General features: G+C 45.4%; 1 long non-coding RNA gene across 1 annotated transcript; it reads right to left on the bottom strand.

The window, feature by feature from the left end:
• Positions 1 to 5,069: 5,069 nt before the first annotated feature.
• LOC126524390 (uncharacterized) lies at positions 5,070 to 12,579 on the bottom strand. The gene is made up of 3 exons (XR_011893511.1): positions 12,493 to 12,579; positions 11,255 to 11,360; positions 5,070 to 5,285 (listed from the first exon to the last, which is right to left on the bottom strand). It is a non-coding gene; the product is annotated as an uncharacterized lncRNA (long non-coding RNA).
• Positions 12,580 to 14,249: the final 1,670 nt, after the last annotated feature.

A 14,249-nucleotide genomic window follows, 5' to 3' on the forward strand; every position in this document is an offset into this window, starting at 1 on the left:
ACACACACTCACACACTCACTACGTTGCGCGAGGTTCACGGTCCCGAGCCGACGTCAGACGGACTTCGTAGAACTCAGGGCTTGTGTCAGGAAAGGTGGCTTTTATTCCCCGAGCTGACCCCTGCGGCGCGGCCGGGTGCCCATTGTCTTGCGTCTTGGACGGCGCGTGGGAAGGAGCCTCGAACTACGTTCCCGCGAGCACTCCCCCGCGGCATACCAGGGCGGTGGCGGCGGCTCAGTAACAATAGCTGGTCCGCCCAACGCATTCAGTCACAACGCCGACGAGGTTAGAGCGTAACGGTGGCGTTCCAAGAAAGTTGACGCCGCTGTCGCAACAGGCTGGCAAAACTTGCACCTCAGCTGGGACGTTCTTAACACCGCCTCCATGGCCAGCAAAATCTCGACTGTCCAGCGCTCACGACCGCTGGGCAGGAAGAGAACAGCTGGTGGCCAGGGGTTGGTGCCTTGGCTCGCAGCAACCACTTGTGTAATGATGACACCGCCCCAAAACATCCAACAAGGACAAGCAACTGCAAAACGAACCCCACAACACGGCTCTGCGCCGAGATGACGTACCTTGGCTCTCACTTTAGACCCGCTAGGCTTCAAAGAAAACATAAGTGCAGAAACGAAAAATGCTGCATTTCGCTATGCAAATTTTTGAAGCAATTTCGTGCTGACAAATTCAGCAATCATGGAGGGAATCCTGCTAAATGAGAGGGGATCTTCTTGGCTTAACAAAATTAACACTAGTAACCCTAAAATTTAGGCGGGACCCTCAAACGCCGAATTCAAACTACACACTAAACAAAAATAACGCGAAACGGGAGTAAACCGCTCGTCCTGTATCGCATTCCCGTTTCTGGTTTTTTTTTACTACGTACCAGTCGAGGTAAAAATTTACTACCATGCTGACCAAGTTTTTTGCATGTAGAAACGAGAGTAATTTTTTAATCTGTGGGAAGGTTTTTATGGACGATAGTGCTACTATATTTTTACTCCCATCACGAAGTTCTAGCGGCTATTCCTGAGAGTTATTTTTCAAGCCCATTCGCGAGTTTCTTGGGTCTGATGTGAGAGTATTTTTTTACCTCCTTCATTAACTTTTCTCAGCTTTATCTGATAGTAATTTTTCAAGCCCATTCTGGAGTTTCTTGGAGGTGATGTGGGATTACTTTTTTACATCATTCATCCAGTTTTCTAGGCTATTCCTGGGAGTTATTTTCAGGCCTATTCTCGAGTTTGTTGGTACTGATGTCGGGGTATTTTCTTACCTCGTTATCAAGGTTTCGTAGCTCTACCTGAGAGAAATTTTCAAGCCCATACTGTGGTTTCTTGGAGCTGATCTCGGAGTATTTTTTTACCTCATTCATCAGGTTTTCTCGGTTCTTTCCGAGAGTAATTCTTCAAGCGCGTTCTGGAGTTTCTTGGGCCTGATGTGGAAGTAGTTCGAAGACAATTGAAAGATTACAAGGATGATTTCATGGATCCCAAGCATGAGTGATTGTTTATTAGTTGTGACATGTTTCTCATAAAAAAGTCAGGCATGAGTTAATCATCACAAAACTATAGCCTTACAAAATGCTGTGATAAGCATAATAAATATTTGTACTAATACACAGACTGGGGGCTGGTAACTGCCCATTAGATCTCTCATAGCAAAATAAAATACATCACAACACATTCAATGTGCAATTCCACTAAAGTACAGTGAAAACAAGCAACATACAATATAAAACCTAACTGATAAATATACAGTCAGTACTAGAGACGTTCACATTAAACCCACTGAATATGCAGGTCATTCCTTCAAACAGGCAGTTGTCCAGAACATGGGTGTGCTGTGCATCCAATGGATTAGTATGAACATAACTATGCAACATAAAAATATTGCACTTAAGGCCAAATGGCATCTGCTGCTAACGGCCATTACTGCGCCAGACAAAATGAAACAACCATGTGGTAAATACAGCAAGCATTCGTACTATCACATTAGTGCCGGCCACTGCCCATCATATCTCTCACTGCAAAAGGAAAACTATCAACCCATTCACGATGTAGTGAAACTAAAGCACAGCGAAAACAAAATGACACACAATACAAAATCTAACTCACAAATACACAGGCAGTACTAGAGATGTTCACATTAGACACACTGAATATGCAGATCATTCCTTCAAACAGGCAGTTGTCCAGAACATGGGTCTGCAGTGCATTCAATGGATGATTATGGACAAAACTATGCAACATAAAAATATTGCACTTAAGGCCAAATGACATCTGCTGCTAACGGCCACTACTGCCTCAGACGAAATGAAACAACCATGTGGTAAATACAGCAAGCATTCGTACTATCACATTAGTGCCGGCAACTGCCCACCACATCTGTCACGGCAAAATAAAAACTATCACAACACATTCAAGATGTAGTGAAGCTGTCAGTAGTAGAGATGTTCACATTAGACCCACTGAATATGCAGATAATTTCTTCAAACAGGCAGTTGTCCACAACATGCGCGTGCAGTGCATTCAATGGATCATGAACAATACTATGCAACATAAAAACATTGCACTTAAGGGCAGCTAGCATCTGCTGCTAATGACCATTACTGCCCAGCGAAACATTAGTGTCGGCAACTGCCCACCATATCTTTCATTGCAAAAGAAAAACTATCACAACACATTCAAGATGTAGTGAAACTAAAGTACAGTGAAAATAAACCAGTGACACAATATACAAAATCTAACTCTTAAGTATTGCAACAAGCAAATGAGAGGGCACTAGAGATTATCATTAGACCCATCGATAGCATGCTGACCTTCAAACAGCTAGTTGCCCAAAACATGGGTGCACAGTGCAATGAATGGATAGTTAGGAAGAAAACTGCAACAACCATGAGCAACATGTTCTATAAACTTTCAAACTTTCTAAAAAATGACCTCACTCAGATAAGGAAAGTGGTGATTGCTAATACACACGACAAAACATATATGTGAAAACAGCCATTAACTGATACTAAAGCCCCTCCATACACGTTTCTGCCGACCAGGTTAAGTACCGCCAACCTACCCTCTTCCTCCACGTTCCTCTGCCACTCGCCCCCTTAGCTTCCGGCGTCAAGCGGAACTTCCGTAGCTGCAGCTTCCTGTTCCGAGTGGAAGTAACGCTATGTTTTTCTTAACGTTGTTTACTTTCGCGTCGATGGAGAGGCTTTAATTGCACCAGCTGCGGTTTAAACTGTGAATGCGATTCCATCCAAGTACCACCGCCTATTGTAACCAGCGATCTGATCGTGTTCGCTGTTTCGCGTCAACCTGCGACGGGTTGTGCCACGAGACAACGTACAGTGGAATGTAGTGCCTGGGCGCTTGGAGACCACTGCCATTTTTCGTGCATTTAGAAAACAGCGACCGCGAATTACTACTTCAGCGGAATGCAACAGCTTGTCGCCTTTGCATTCTTCTCATGGTGACTACCACAGCTCTGCTAAGCACGCGTGGGCATCTCACCATCGGCAGTCAAAGTGGAAATTCCCGCAGCACAACTCCAGGAAGCGGTAACGCCGGAACCGGAAACTTTGAAACTGGAAATGCTGGAACCGGATTTGATGTCAGGGGAAAAGGCGGCGCACAACAAAGGTTGTCGCTACTTAAGAAAGCGGCAGTGGCGCGTGGATGGAGGGGCTTTAACTGATACCACTCCCCCTTGTGCTCAAAGAAAACGTATGCAGCCCTTTTTCCACACAAGAGGAACATGTTATACAACTGCATTGCAGTACTTATGGGTACAAGCCAGATGTCAATTTCGTTGCCTAAATATTGTAGTGCTTCTTAGATAGAATAAAAGGTAATTGAGTGTGTTGCCCTTGTCTTTTTCTAGGCATGCAGTTGTGATGGATGCCATATGCTTGTGTGACAAATTGAACATAGCGCTATAGGTATGACTACAAGGATGTATATTCGTAGCTGCCCTCAAACCCCTTCATGTTGCCAGTCAGCATCTATGGTGTATCTTTGTATTGCTCATCTAACACTGTTTACACACAGAAGGCATGTCTGAATACCAAACCACCTTATTCTCCAGTTACTTTAAAGTGAATGCGTTGTGACAAAGTGTAATGTGAGAAGTCCATGATAAAGAAGAAAAAAAAATAAACAGCTAATTCAACTCCCCCCTGAATTACCAATTTCTGGGCCATTAAGTTTTGCATAATACACTTGTGGTGATTAACACAGAGCCATGTTGGCCTAACCCTAGTGGCACAGGACATCCTTCAAATTATCAGTTGGTACAGAATCACTGAGCATGCTGCTGGTGCTCTTGCCCCCGCTGAGAATACCTGTCGCAAACTAACACACATTTTGTTGCTAAAGGTCCATTACAGAGATACTAAAGAGAAACAATAAATCATTTTAGACTGATAAAACAATCTTTCAGAACTGTATTCATGAACACTGTGGCAATAAGCGGATTAATAGATGAGAAAATGAAGATTTAACTTTCAAGTTTTATGCAGTGCCCGCACATCAGTGTGGAGTCATACTTCAACTAAGTATATTCTTTGACACCTTTACAACAGAATTCATCAATATTGGCCAGTAGAACATTAGCTAGACCCGAACAGACACCGTCAAATTCCATATCACAGCGAGCTGGTGCAGGAATTATAAGGTGGTGGTGGCGACACCAGTTTTCGTTTTTGCAAGTTATCTGGCTTATCAAGCCAATTCTCATAGAGGGAGTTGTTTTTTCGGTGTTGTAGAAAAATGATTTAATAACGCTCAAATAAATTTTCCCTTTCGTGTCCCTTTAAAGCAAGCACTGTGCTACATGGCTTGGGCAAGCTGCCAGCCACAGAACCCACGAGTGCTTTTGTTAGGCAAAATAATTTTTACAGAAACTTTCTTGAGGATATGCATCTGAAAATTTTTTTGCCTAGCAATAGTTCTTGTAAATATTGACTAAATCCAATGCTTTCACCTGCAGCTTTGTGTAGCTCAAATCCAGAAAGCAGTGCTCAATAAATGTCAAAACCCTGTGGGCCTTTTCAAGTAGATAACGCGGAAGACCCAGAACGAAGCGAAAAGGCAGGCCAGGCCTGCCAGCAGTGACGATGTCACAAACAATCGCTGCGCATCCATGTGTAGCGCCTCCCTTCAACCTCTTCTTTTGTAAAAGGAGCCTTAAGGAGGCCCCCCGCGAACTGAAAGCCTGAGTTGTTAGCATCCAGGCGCAGCCTCTTCAGCAGGCACTTTTCAACATAAACACCGTCGCCGATGTCTACCTGTGAAACAATAGAACAAGCACAGATTAATTTTCTACACTTTTGATCAAGGAAAGGTTAGGAAATAGGGTAAGGTGTGCAAAAACGGAAGTAGCTGCTTCTTGTTGATATGGTTTAAAGAACAAAGTACCCTTACGTATACCATACGTGCGTTGTGCTGAGCTGTGTACTTTCACCTAAGACTAGAAAGTATTGGGAACTTCAATGCGAAAGAAAGACATTCATCTGCCTAGCTCTAAGCGAATGCGTTCCACCCCTTGGCACAGAATGAGATCTGGTGCTGTTCTAGCGATTAGCAGACATTGAAAGCTTCAAGCCTGATTTAGTATTAGGTCAAGGGTCAAGCTGTGCTCGATTATAGTCGGATACAACTTTAGAAAAACAGAGGCGTTTACTCCTCCGAGGCGGATGCACACGAGCATCCACTAATGGTTGCGCACTCTGGACTGATGTCATGCGCCGGACGGCCGGTGGCCCGCCGTCGGAGAAGATGGCCGCCCGGGCTTCGAACTAGGCCAAGTCGCGTCAGCTGTGCGCGTCAATGCCTCGTCACAGTGAATTCCCAAACAGTTTGTCATTGTCTATCATGCCGGAAATATTACTGCGAGCTTACGATGCGGCATCTGTGCTGCGTGCATGTATTCTAAGCCGTGATCCGGCGAGAAAACATTGCAGCGAGCACTGCTGATGCTGCGCTATGCTTTGCCTGAAAACAGGATGTCTCGGTGACTGCTGCATACACACATCCTGCCTGTTTGTTCCATGTTTTTTATTTCGCTCCCGAGTGAAGTTAGGACAAGAAAAGTTTGCCAAAGTCTGGTGCCTGCTGTCAGCTGCGGGTGAGTTCGTGTACCGTGTCGCTGCATTTTCCGTCGGACGGGGTAAAGTGATGGAGCAAAACCATTCTGAGGAGAAATTAGAAAAGCGTGCGTGCGTGAAACAAACCTACGAGCGTCTCAACAGAAAATATTTGCAAAAGAAGCCTCCAATGCAAAGATTTGTCGCCGTCAACTTAGCGTGAATGATTGTTGTCAACAGTGAGATAGCCGAGCGTCTAACAGCGGTGTTCGAGCGTTGTGTATAGCACCGTCGATTGATTTCTTTCCACCAGTGCTCACCGCGCACGCAAGCTGTAGAATGCGTGCTGTGGCACAGTCACGCATAAGTTGTGTTGCCAGCGTTCCTGCTTCCATGCGTGTTTGCACTTACTCATATTTGTCCTTTTATTTTATATTAGCATTTGTTTTTGCTAGTTTTCTTTCAGCAAAGTCTTTACACATTTTCATTAGCCAATCTCATTCAAAGCACTATCTCCTGTACACTGCACAACTGGCCTCTTCCATCTCATTAAAACCTTTCTCGCTGGTCTACCTCGTCTTCTCAATCTGCCTACTCGCTGCGTTTTCTGTCCTTGTTTCTTGTGCTGTTGCTGCAATGTGACTAACCAACTTGCTCAAAACAAATTTTGATCGCCTATCAAAACAGAAAGGTTTAGAGATACATTTTCTTAAAAGCGTCATGTGGGTTGCACAGTAACTTTGCCTCTTACCTCTGTTCATGTTTATGCGTCAGTGCATGTGGCAGCTAGCCAGAAGTGCACATGAAAGGCTGCATATTGTGAAACACCTTGCTATGCTGTTGAATTTTTCATGCATGCAGTCTTAGTAAACAAACGGTTTCACTGCCTATCACATATGATGGTGAAAATTTTCAGCACGAATAACAATGTGCAGTGGGGTGTGATTTCTGTCTGACGCTTTCGCCGTTGCAAAGACATTATTCAGTGAATGGAGCCCAGCAAAGCAGTGCACTAAGAGCTTTTGCAACTTTCACCCTTTATCACTTCACAAATGACATTGTCTGAACCTGGCCGTTGATCGACATGCCGATGGCTTGTGAATTAAATAATTGCCTCAATAAAACACATTCAACTTCACTCAGCATTTTTTAGCACAATGCTAGCAGAGCTATTCAGGGTGAATAATTGTGCTTACATTGGTGTTACTTGCCCGGTCAGATAAACAAATACAACAATGGCTGCGGTATGACTGTGATTTGACATGCAGACTGCTAATGGTGCCTTTTGAGCGTGCCCTTGACTACTGCTATTAATAGCTACCCGCCTGGGTATATTGGGCCTAACTAAGCTAATGATGTTTGATAATTGTTCTCTTATTCGCATTACTTGCCTGGGCCAGGTAACCAAAATAAACAATGCCACCACATGAATGTGTGTTTGCATGCAAGCTGCCAACAGTGGCTGTCATTCTCCATTGATTGCTGCCATTTCACCAAAAGTGGCGACGGATTGACTGCGCTTTGACGTGCAGACTGCTAATGGTGCCTTTCAAGCGTGCCCTCGACTACTGCTATTAATAGCTACCCGACTGAGTATATTGGGCCTAACTAAGCTAATGATGTTTGATAATTGTTGTCATATTCGCATTACTTGCCTAGGCCAGGTAACCAAAATAAACAATGCCACCACATGAATGTGTGTTTGCATGCAAGCTGCCAACAGTGGCTGTCATTCTCGCATTGATTGCTGCCGTTTCACCAACAGCGGTGACGGCTTGACTGGGCTTTGACGTGCAGACTGCTAAAGGTGCCTTTGAAGCGTGCCCTGATGACTGTTATTTCATCACAGGGCCCGTCATGCTCATAGGTGGCTGCCCAATAGAGTATTGGGCCTTCTGACATTGGCATTATTCATCTCAACGGGCTGGAAAAAACAGTAGGGGCAGCACAACTGCACGCAAAGCACAATGTGCTTTGGCGTGCAGGCTGCTAAGAGTGGCTGTCAATTTCATTCACATTGACTACTGCTTTTTCGTGTGAAGCTGGACAGTGGATGCCCGAATGAGCATTTCGGACCCCACATAGTTATTCAGGATTAATAACTGCATTTGCATTCAGATTTTCCGGCATTTCAGCACGTTTCCATGCCAACGCTTATATTGAGCATGATCTGTGCAGGACGTTGCTTTTTCAGAATTGGGCTTCCATTAAAAGGAATATATCATCAAATGAACTGCTTATTTATTTGAGAGGCCACGGGAGAATGCTTGGCTGCTGTGCTTGACACACAGTACACCGCTTCAGTGATGGGAGATCCATTGTTGCGTTTGCCGAGGTATGTGTGGCTGGCAGGAGGTCTGTACCTCGCTTCACGCAGAGTCAGAGACGAGGAGAGTTTTCTCTGCGAATAATTCTTTATACAATGTTTACATGTTGTCGTCGTTATCAGGACAGAGACCAACAGAGCAGCTGCAAGCTGCTTAAATAACACCCCTTAGTCCAAAGATCCCCCAGACAGTCCCCAAGGACGAAACAAGGTCGAGAGAGAGAGGGTCCGGGCAGCCTCCGGTGTCCTAATGCCGCTCTCGGTGGCCGGCGCTTCCTTGAACCGCGCTGCGGCGTCGGGACGATTTGGCGGTCGGTCAGAATGGTGCGCCGGTCAAGTTTTATGGCCCGCATAGGACAAAGGGAACCAACCGCAAGGCACTGGGTCGAAACACAGCCCTCCTTTGGAAACTGTCCCCAACACAGCGGGAGTCGTTTGCGGTGCGGGCGCCGCCGGACAAACGAGGGGGAGGGGGGTTGCATTGCTGCCGGGACGGGGAGGGGCCGAAAAGCAGTCCGTGATCCGGTGGCTGCTTCCGTCGTGGATGCCGTGCAGCCGCGAGGAAACCCGAGCCGTGCACGTAGTCGTGTCCGAAGCAGGCAGGCACCATGCAGGGATGAATGCTGCCTCCACGGTCGACAAACCATAGCACTGGCCTTCCGTCAGGCAAATCCCAGGGCACAAACATAACACCACATACGCTTCGAGAACTCGTTAGTGATCTTCTCGATCGTCGGTATCTCGTTGTGGTGAAAGAAATCGTGCACACGACCTCAGCGCACATGTGTCCTACTTCGTGCTGCTTCTTCTTTTCTCCACATTTTGTGGGCGTTTTCACGAGGGTGTCGACAGTTTGCCACCCGAAATATGCGAAGCTTTGACCTCCCTCCTCACCTTTAACCCGGTGCTTTCGCTGACACTGAGCATCTTGGGTTTGTAATGGTTGCGATAAATGCATTGTTTTATATAAGTACTTGTTCAGTAGCAACTGATTCATTTGAAGCTCGGAACAGGAGTAGTAAATTTGCCGTGTACATGTAAACAAGCACAAATGCCATGCAGAGTTGCTCTTTCTACTTTTGCCACTTGCAATGAAGCTAAAGAGCAGACGACGGGCAGCGTTGTGGAAGGCACGGGGTTATTTTTCTGTCGCGATCTGGCATGTGCTGTAGCACATGAGAGCTCTACTAATCCAGTCATCAAAGTCTTTATTTATACCGAGAATTGCGCGTTTCCGAAGCACGATTTTTTGAGCGGGATTATTTTAGTCGCGGAGGCAATCGGACGTCGCGCTTCAGTCATCTGGGCGGGGCCTCCCCTTTTTTCTAAAGTTGTATCCGACTATAGTGACGCACAAGTGCTCGAGAACTATTGAACAAGACGCAATTGTTTTCGATTTACTGACTGCACTTGGGTGTAAAGCTTTTGTCTGAGAAATGAATAAACCACATACACAAGCAGCATTTTCATAGTTAGCACAGTCTTTAATAGGTACTGATACCTTCAATTTAGAAAGCCCTGTATATTGGGCCTCATCAAACTAATTTCATAAAAGGTTTGGCAAGGTAGAAGCATAGAATTTTAGAGTCATTAGGAGACAGGTGAAATGAGTTATTTATTGCAATTATTACTCAAATTTAAAATTTAGACCACTCGTCCAGTTTGTACATGCCACATAAGCATGTAGATATCAAAAATGGGGATTAGAGAAAACCTTCCCTTGGAGGTTCATTATTGGAAGCAGTCATGCCCTCAAGGAGAAATAACTTCTTTTTCTGTAGGCAGAAATGAGGCTTGGGTATTTTATTGACACATATATATGCCCATGCATATATGTTATCTCTGCTGTAAACCTTTTTTTCATGTATATGCAAGGTGTGTGTGTAACATCTCATTGTGCACAAAATCAAATCCATAAGAACCCGACAAGAAGCTAAACAAACAAGAGAGCAATCCCAGTGACAAGCCATGCTAAACCAACGAGGTAGCCATCCCAGTAACAACCCGTATCAAAAATTTTACTGACATGAATTCTGACCTTTGAAACATAACATGTGTATATGAATACTATCTACATTAGGGCAATGGGCAACTTTAAACAATGGCTATGCCAACATCAGAACTACGTGGATGAGAAAAGAGTGGCATCAAATGCTTTGGCAGAGCATGCAGCAATGCCTAAACACAATAGTGACTGGATAGTGTCTAGCATAATCGGCCAGGAAAGAAATTGGAAGCCATGCCTGTACCCGGATTCCCTGGAGATGCAATCAACAGGACACACGTTTATCTGAAACCAAGGAGCCCACGCCCATCTTATGCTAAAACTAACTTAATTAAATATGCACTTCCACTTTTTTTAGCCTTATTGTGAACAAGGCTTCCATATGGAAGCCAAAATGTATTGCTTTTAATGTTGTATTTGGTTGGTCTATGTCTTTCTTTGTCATGTTTCATACCGACCACACAGGCTTCTATGAAGCTCTTGATGATACAACTTTTGTGCGAAAGCATTGCTTAAGGCACTTTTGCCTAAACCATGTCTTTAGGCGGTACAACGCATTTTTCGAGACACGAAACCTCAATTCATGGTTCTTAAAAAGGCATTTTGGCTAGATTAATATAGTCTATATGGAGTATATAAGGCATAATTACTCAAGCGTCCAATTATATTTAACTCAGAGGAGGCTACTTTAGGTAAATTCATTAAACTGAGGGCACTCCACCAAAACATAAAATTCGTGATCAGCCACTAGAAATCCTGAAAATGGCAATACAGTAAAATGATTGCATATTACACAAATGTGTCCTACAACTCGAAAGGCAGCGCCAGTTTTGTACGCACCTTTGAGAAAGCACACAGATCACGTGCTTTATTGTCGTGCTGTCCAGCTTCCAGCAGTGCAGCAGGTTCCTGCTTGATGTAGGGATGCCTCCAGAATCCGCATAGCCTTCAAAAGTAAGAAATGTTTAATTTATTGTGTTGTGAACCTGGGAATTTGTGATTTACCAGTGTCATGTGGAATTGCAAAGAGAGCCTCACACAGCCAGCTGCATGAATTTGCGTCTGGTTGCACAAATGTCTCTTTGTTATATCTAAGGAGGTTACACTGATATTCTGTAACAAGCGAAGTTTCAGGAAGGAACGAAATCAGCAACAACAGGCTACCAGGACAATCAAAAACAAAACTCAAATATGCAGTAAAACGTGGCGCATTGGATTAAACAAAAATATTAAGCACATGAAAAGCATTCTGAAAGCTAGATCGCGATTTTGTAGCGATGCTATTCCTTTTCGTTATTCGTTAGTGGTTTGACCGTCGCCCCGGCCCGTGCTACGTACTGGAACAGCCGGCCGTTTGCGGTGGGCGACAAGAGTGGTATAGAATCGAGGGGTAAGTATCGCTACAAAATCGCAGTCCTTACTTTATTACGCACTGCCGTATAACCTACGATTGCAAGAGCTGGCATCCCGTTCGTAAGAATTGGTTGGTCTATGTCTTTCTTAAAGGCCGGTCTCAGAAATGTCTCGATTAAAAATAAACTTCGTTACTGTAATATCGGCCTATGTCGGGTCTGCAACATAGAAGACAAATACGCGAAGACACTCAAGAACATAAACAATACACAGGTTCTCGCGACGTGGTCATCCAAACCAAACTGTATACATAGAAAAATCTTCATACAAGCTTCTATCTGCTTAAGCGTCAAACATAGGAATCGTGTGCCAACGCGCGAAGCCCATGATACATCGACGGACACATTACACATGTACTGTACTTGCGGGAATGCATATATAACGAATAACTTCTTGCCAGAAAACTACCGAACGAACAGCAACTTTCAGTGTTTTCATAATTGTGTGCCCATTCAGGCATAGCAATCAAGGCGGGTAGCATATATTTTACAGCAGAATGCAAGTACGCTGTAACATCAGAGGAAGCCTTCGTGAAATTGTTTGCTAAATGTGCACAGCAAGACGGCCAACCTACGATCAGAAAGCGCGTTGCTCTAGCTAGTTACACAACGTTCATTACGTAAATCATAAGTTCAAGAATGCGCGCAAGGGCCAAACTTGCTTACCTTTCAAAAAGACTTGGCCAACGCTCCTTCGTCTCAAAGGTACCGAGGCACCGACGTTTTTCTGGCGCAAGCACTGTAGAACTTCCGTTGAACTCCAGCTCCACAAAAGCACAACCTTCAACAGTCTTCCATACACTACGATTCGAAGCTCCAGTACCAGACTTTTCACGAGAGCGCGGGCAGGCAGCTCGGCAGAACAAAGGCAGCTCGGACGGGCGCTGTAGTAAGACACTCACTGTCGACACTGGTAGATCGCACGAAACACACGGCGAACTAACGGCGTTACACAAGTCCGGAGGGTTTGCGATGGTTACTGCACACGACAAGGAGCAGATTTTGTCTAGGCACTTCTAAAATATAACTCAAATACCGCCTTACTGCAAGGTGCATTCACTACAACCAACGTGGTATGTCGACCAAACAAATACTGCAGTGGCGCCACTCTACGGTTTTTAGAAAAATGTATCGTAAATGAGAAAATTACGTGTTTTTTCCTAACAACAATCGGTAGGGACACTTTAACAAATTTCTTGGGTCCAAAAGTGTTAACTTTGTATAAATATGCACTTTTTTATACGAAGTTTAAGAAAATGTACTGTATATATTAAAAAAAAATGAAGCGGATGTCGCCTTCAAGATTCGCAACCGCTTCAGTGGCATGCAGTTTGCAAAAGCACGGCCTTCGAAATCGGACTTTGTCGCTCAAACGAAGCCGCAGCTGGGAGGAGGGCAGGCATTTAGGCCCCAATTGTTGGGTTTACAGTGCCTAGGTAGGCTTCCTTATTTATAAAGAATATACAGGGACTTACGCCGAACCATGAGCGAGCTTTAAGCAGGAGACACACGGTACGATTTGGCGTCCGATCCAACGTGCGTGTATCCGAACGGTCGAGCGGCGCGTAAGCTCCGCCCAGATCCAGCCCCCCCCCCCCCCCCCCCCCCCGCTTGAGTACATATTCACGTCGAGAAACGCAATATAAACAACTCTGCACAACACTGCTTCGCTTTACGTGAACACTGTCAATAAAATTATGCCCCTGCAAATGACAGAACACTTCACGACGGCGCGTTGTCCACTGACGGCTCCGGTGACAGCCAGCAATACGGCCGGCAGGCATAGCTAGGCGGACGCTGCGGCCGACGGCGCTTGATTCAGCCCGAGCTCGATGAAGAGGGCTTATTTTTGCCAAAACAATTAACGCTGTGCACTTAGGTAGCCCGTAATTAAATACAATTGGTTTACTCGACGCAGTCGTTGCGAAGGGCAAACGTGCAAGCGAAGCGAGCAGCCTCGCTCAGACGGTCGGTGTGTGCTGTTTGCCCACGGAAAGGCCCTCGCGTCGCGGCTCCCGATTTCGACGGTAGCTTAGTGCTAGTGTACTAGGCGCTGTTTTGCATAATAAGCACACGTTCGAGATAACTTTATTGAACTGGTAACTATTTCGTGTCGGCAACAAACTGCAGCAGGCAAGGAAAAAAAAAGACGGCGAGAAACCGGCCTGCCAGCGCCGCCTCCGTGGAGGGAACGTCAGAGAACGTCACATTAGCTGCGGCCAAACGACGGTGCGGTCAGTGCGGTTGTCGGACACATCAGACGATGAAACTTTGCCCGGTTTCTCGCACGCCGGACGTCCGATCCGGCGGTTCGGCACGGCAAAACACCTCGATTCCGGCTGCCGTTCAGGCGCGTCGGACGCCGGATCGGACACCGAATCGGGCCGTGTGTCTCCCGCTTTAGCTGGCGAACACGAGCCCAT

Source organism: Dermacentor andersoni, chromosome 1 (genome assembly GCF_023375885.2).
Source record: "Dermacentor andersoni chromosome 1, qqDerAnde1_hic_scaffold, whole genome shotgun sequence".
Lineage (NCBI taxonomy): Eukaryota > Metazoa > Arthropoda > Arachnida > Ixodida > Ixodidae > Dermacentor > Dermacentor andersoni.